Source organism: Mesoplodon densirostris, chromosome 19 (genome assembly GCF_025265405.1).
Source record: "Mesoplodon densirostris isolate mMesDen1 chromosome 19, mMesDen1 primary haplotype, whole genome shotgun sequence".
NCBI classification, from domain to species: Eukaryota; Metazoa; Chordata; class Mammalia; order Artiodactyla; family Ziphiidae; genus Mesoplodon; species Mesoplodon densirostris.
The window spans coordinates 36,922,653-36,928,652 of record NC_082679.1 but is presented as its reverse complement, the minus strand read 5'-3'; positions in this window follow the sequence as shown (position 1 = coordinate 36,928,652).

Genomic DNA, 6,000 nt, shown 5'->3' with positions numbered 1-6,000 from the left:
TTCTCGCTGGACGATGCTCCATGGTTGGGTAGACCAGCTGAAGTTGATAGCGATCAAATCGAGATATTAATTGAGAACAATCAACATTATACCACGCGGGAGATAGCCAACATATTCAAAATATCCAAATCAAGCACTGAAAATCATTTGCACCATCTTGGTTGTGTTAATTGCTTTGAGGTTTGGGTTCCACATAAGTTAAGCTAAGAAAACCTTCTTGACCGTATTTCTGCACGTGATTCTCTAATTAAACGTAAGGAAAACGTTCCCTTTTTAAAACAAATTGTGACGGGTGATAAAAAGTAGATACTGTACAATAATGTGGAACGGAAGAGATTGTGGGGCAAGTGAAATGAATCACCACCAACCACACCAAAGACCGGTCTTCATCCAAAGAAGATGATGTGTATATGGTGGGATTGGAAGGGAGTCCTCTATTATGAGCTCCTTCCAGAAAACCAAACGATTAATTCCAACAGGTACTGCTTCCATTTACACCCACTGAAAGCAGCACTCAACGAAAAGCATCTGGAATCAGTCAATAGAAAACGCAAAATCTTCCATCATGATAATGCAAGACTGCATGTTTTTTTGATGACCAGACAAAAACTGTTACAGCTTGGCTGGGAAGTTCTGATTCATCTGCCATATTCACCAGACATTGCACCTTCGGATTTCCATTTATTTCGGTCTTTACAAAATTCTCTTAATGGAAAAAATTTCAGTTCCCTGGAAGACTCTAAAAGGCACCTGGAACAGTTCTTTGCTCAAAAAGATAAGTTTTGGGAAGATGGAATTATGAAGTTGCCTGAAAAATGGCAGAAGGTAGTGGAACAAAAGGGTGAATACGTTGTTCAATAACGTTCTTGATGAAAATGAAAACTGTGTCTTATTTTTACTTAAAAACCGAAGGCACTTTTTGGCAATCCCAATAGTATGAACTTATTGACTCTCAGTAAGCCCAAGTACAATAAAAGTACTATATATATACTTAACGTTGATGATTCTAAAGATGTGCCTTGCTAATTAACATACTTAAACAATGAACTTAAACTGACTTTATTACTAGATATTAATTTAATACTTAATATTCCTCAGATCATGTGAACTTGAAATTTATTTAGCTTAATTTCTCTTGTATTTAGAAATGTTTGATTTGTAAGTGCTTACTTTAAGCCAATTAAATTGAGCTCATTTAGTAATTAACCTCAGCAATATTATCCAAAGACATGTAATGAGACATACATGTATCCAGACAGACACAGAGATCTCATAGTTTCTGCTTGAGGTTAAAAATGCCTCTTTGCCTTTTTTTCCTCCTTGGCTTGATGTTCTGTTGCAGCAAAAATAGAAGTGAAGTTTCCCTTCTCCTGAGAACAAGGAAAATAAAAGGAACAGTGAACAGGCTAGAGAAGAAACATAATCTTGCCTGAAAGAGTTAATCACTCCTAGTTTTTTGTTTTTTGTTCTGTTACTAGCACCTGTAGTTTCTGTAACTCGATTTGTACTTCACAAAGCTAACCTATCATTCTTTAACACTATATGGATTACATCCTGCACTCCCTTGTAGTAAATCACCCCTTGTAGGATTTGCATTTCAGAAACAAGGTCGCAGGCGGATAACCCAGAGACAAACGGACCCAATTACCCGACCGCCTGACGCCAGCTGTGACTGTTTTGAAATAATGCGGGAAGAAGAAGAATGCAAGACCTTCACTACTTTGATCCTTATCACATACCCCCCCCCCGACTGTAGCCCCACATATAAAATCTTCTCTGATTCCCGAAGGAGGGTGGGGGGCACAGTCCTTGAGGCGCTAGCCTGCTGTGTCTTCCCTTGTGCCTGGCAAAAAAATCAAGTCATCTCTCTCTTCCTCCAAAATCTCTGGCTCCAAATTTCTGTTCGGCATCGGTGCACAGAGAAGCCGAGATTTCGTCCACAAAATGGGGGCTCCTCCGTGATCTGCTTGCAGGCAGGCGGCTCCGCAGTGCCCCTCGGCTTGATCGGAAGCTTGGGGATCTCTCTCCACGCCCTTCAGGAGAGCGGAGGGTTCGAGGATATCCCTGAGTCCAGATCGCCAGGGACTCCCTGCCCCAGGGCTGTGCCCCGATCACACCCGGCCCAAGGACTTGGCTGCGGCAGAGAACGCGGGAGAGGCTGACCCAGCAGCTGCCAGGCTTCTTTTGCCTTAAGGACACCTTCTCTTCTCTTGCCCGTGCCGGCCTGGACTTCCACTCTGAGAAAACACTAAATATTGGAGGATCAGAAAGAGGGCATACGGAGGTCGCGACACACCCCGTCTGCACCTACGGTGAGTCTCCAGGAGTGCACTCCGTGACCTCCGACCGTCCCCATAGGGGAATTTCGGTTCCAATTTGGGGGATTTTCCTGCAAAGGGAAATCCTGATGTGGAATTCTCCCTGCAAAGGGAGATTCTGATGTAAGGTGCCGCTTTGGGGCAACCGTCCAGGTCGAGTGGGACTCGGAAGTCACGTTTGGGCAGGTCTCTGCCATATGTTTCTCTTTTTTCTTTTTGAGCATCCCTTTGCTGTTTCCTTTTATGGTTTATGTTTATGTGTGACTTCCAGCTGACGAGGTGAAGGTTTATGTTTTGATTTGAGCACGCTAACATCTAATGTCTGTTACCAACTGCTCTAGACAAAATGGGAAGCGCTTCCTCTAAGGTTCCACCCGCATCTGGGAACTTTTAGGGAAAATCTTAAATGACTGGTCGACCTGTAGCTATGATCCAATGACAAAGAAAAATGGCCTGAAAATGGGTCTCCTACAATTAGATCTTTATTGCCACAGGATCGGGAAAATGGACTGAGGTTCCCTTATGTTCAGGACTTTGTGCCCCTTTTATTATAATTCTGCTCTAGGTGGCTCCATAATCAAAAGCCGGAGGAGGGCTTCCCTGGTGGCGCAGTGGTTGAGAGTCCGCCTGCCCATGCAGGGGACACGGGTCCGTGCCCCGGTCCGGGAAGATCTCACGTGCCGCGGAGCGGCTGGGCCCATGAGCCATGGCCGCTGAGCCTGCGCGTCCGGTGCCTGTGCTCCGCAACGGGAGAGGCCACAGCAGTGAGAGGCCTGCTTACCGCAAATCACTTTGGCTAAGTGAATAACTACTGTTTCCCAGTGATGTATGATCTTATCTGACTGAGTGTTCTAAACGCTTTTGATTTTTTTGATAAAACTTCCCAAACCAAATGTAATGAAGTTTCTTTGACCTCTAGGTAACTTTGGGGTGCTTCAAATGGCCCCTGAAACGTCCCAAAGAGAGAGATTACACTAATTATGTTCATTTGGTATGTTAAAAGTATGTGGGAAGTATTGTCAAATGTGTAATAAATCTTCTTAGGTTATATTGTACGGTAATTGTTACTAATATAGATAGTCTAGAAATCATACGGAGTTTCAAAAAAATTCTGATATGTCCTGGTAAAATGTTATCAGTCATAATTCTAGTTATTATCTTAAGTGTCATATGTCACAACAGTAACCAAGTTACCTTGTTAATTACATTGTAATCAGATTTTAAATTTGCCTTAAGTCTTTTGTCTCTATAGACACAGTTTCACTCTGATGCCTTTGCAAAAATGCTTCCTCTTCAAGATTTATAAAAAGGACTTTTGGATAAATACAAGTTTCTGACTTTCAGACCATAATGCTAAATTGGATATAAAGAAGCTCTTCTCCTCAAGCTACTTATGGTTTACAACAATTTGGTGATTTACACTTATGGGTAAAATTAAAACATTTATCTTCTCTATCTGCTCCCTCCAGAGACTGGAAACTCTTAGGTCCCCAGCAGCTTTATCAGATAAATTAGGAAGGCTACCTCACTAACAGGTATAGGAATCTCATGGTATTTTCGGGACCTTGAAAAGGGAGGAATTCACCTACATCTGGTAAGCGAAATCTGTGACAAGCCCTTGGTGTGACTTCCCTGAGAGGTCCTTTAAAAGTTCAATCTGAGACTCCTTATAAAAGTTTCAGCAAGCAAAAAGCCTATATGATCAATTACAGTTATATAAATCATCAGGCCAAGTTTATTGATACCAGACTAAAATTTGGTTCTCTCTCTCTGTTAAGAGAACAAAGTTTTCTTGGAATGCTGCGTTAATAACAGACTATGTAAATTTCTTTGCCTTTAAGTGATTTACATTTGCTTTTAAAATCTTTTGTTACTTTGGTAAAGTAAATAAGTATTATTTCAAAGTAAATAAGTATTATTTCACAATGATCTATAAAGATTATGATGGCACATGTAGATAAAGTTCACTCTGCTTCTACAAAAATTAACCCCTCATTGTCAGACTTTTGCCATCCTGATGTCCTGAAAACATGACAACAGCCTACTCCTAAATCAGGGAATTAAAAATGTGTAAACCATAGCTGTCAATCAAACAGTCAGGGCTATGGAAAATCCAAGACTGCTTGGCTTTTTCTGGCTCCCTAACAAACCTCATTTTTCATTTGATGGGATAAAGCCTTCCCTGGCTGCAAGGTTAATGCCCTCACAGTGAAGAAAAAAAAATATGTTTTACTGAATATTAAATTCTAGTTTTGTTCATTGAGGCCTGTGTTTACCAAGACTCACTTCCCAGATAGTTCCTTGCTGTTATGTTATATTGCTAAAAAGTTTAATTGAATTATTAAAGGCCACTCTAAGTTTGTTTCTAAAGCTTATGTTAGTAATCTATCTTTGAATGAAGATCAGATGCCCCACGACCTACAACCAGAGGATTATACATACTGGAAAAGACATAATTTAAAGGACTATCTCCAAACTGAATGGAAGGACCCTTATCAGGTACTCTTAACTAGCTCATACACAGTAAAACTAAAGGGAATTAATTCTTGGATTAATTTCCACTCACAAAGGGCCCCTGCCCTGGACTGGCCTATAGAGAGGGCAGCTGACCTCAAAATCACCTTAAAACAATGCTCAAACAGAGGAGGAACTACACTCACACCAGGATGAGAAAAAGACAACATCAGAAGTAGACAGCTTACCCAAGATCCTGGACCTGACTCATATGCCCATTTATAATGTTCTCTCGACTTCTTGGACCTTTGCATATGAATCAAATGTTTTTCTATCATAGGCATGATCCTATGCTAGTTTTAAAAATCAATCCAGTTGTTGGGTTTGTGGCCAATTACCTATGTCTAGTACTTCTGGATTACCCGAGTGGATTTCTCCACTCCAAGGCTCTAATTGGTTGGCTCTTAAGAAATTAATCTTAAAAGGAAAATTATAGGGCTTCCCTGGTGGCGCAGTGGTTGAGAGTCCGCCTGCCGATGCAGGGGACATGGGTTCGTGCCCCGGTCCGGGAGGATCCCACATGCTGCGGAGCGGCTGGGCCCGTGAGCCGTGGCCGCTGAGCCTGTGCGTCCGGAGCCTGTGCTCCGCAGCGGGAGAGGCCACAGCAGTGAGAGGACCGCGTACCACAAAAAAAAAAAAAAAAAAAAAAAAAGGAAAATTATAGTCATTTCAGGCCACTATTGATATTACTAGATAAGATCCCCTCACCTGACAAATTAATAATACCTGCTCTGACCCTGACCATAAATATGAATTTTCCTCTATTACTCAAAGTTCAATCAGAGCAACAAGCAAAATTTCAGCCAAGGAATAAAACCTCCCATAATTATGGGATGGATTTATGTAATTAACACCAGGCTATGGTAATTTAAGGTTAAAGGCTTCTCTATGTTGGGAACAATTAAATCATACTAAGGATAATCATTCTAGTAACACTAGGAAGCTGGGCTGGGTACCTTATGGACAATGACAATATATAATTTCCCTGAAGAATAAGGATTAGTATAGAACAGACTAAGTCAAGACAACCTGGGATATACTGGGCTGCACCTAATGGAAGTTCTTGGCTTAATTCTTACTTATGACTTCATTAATACTGCCAGCTATGCTATTTGTATTTTGCCTATTTCAAAAAAATCATTGTTTCTTACGTTACCAAATGTGTGAC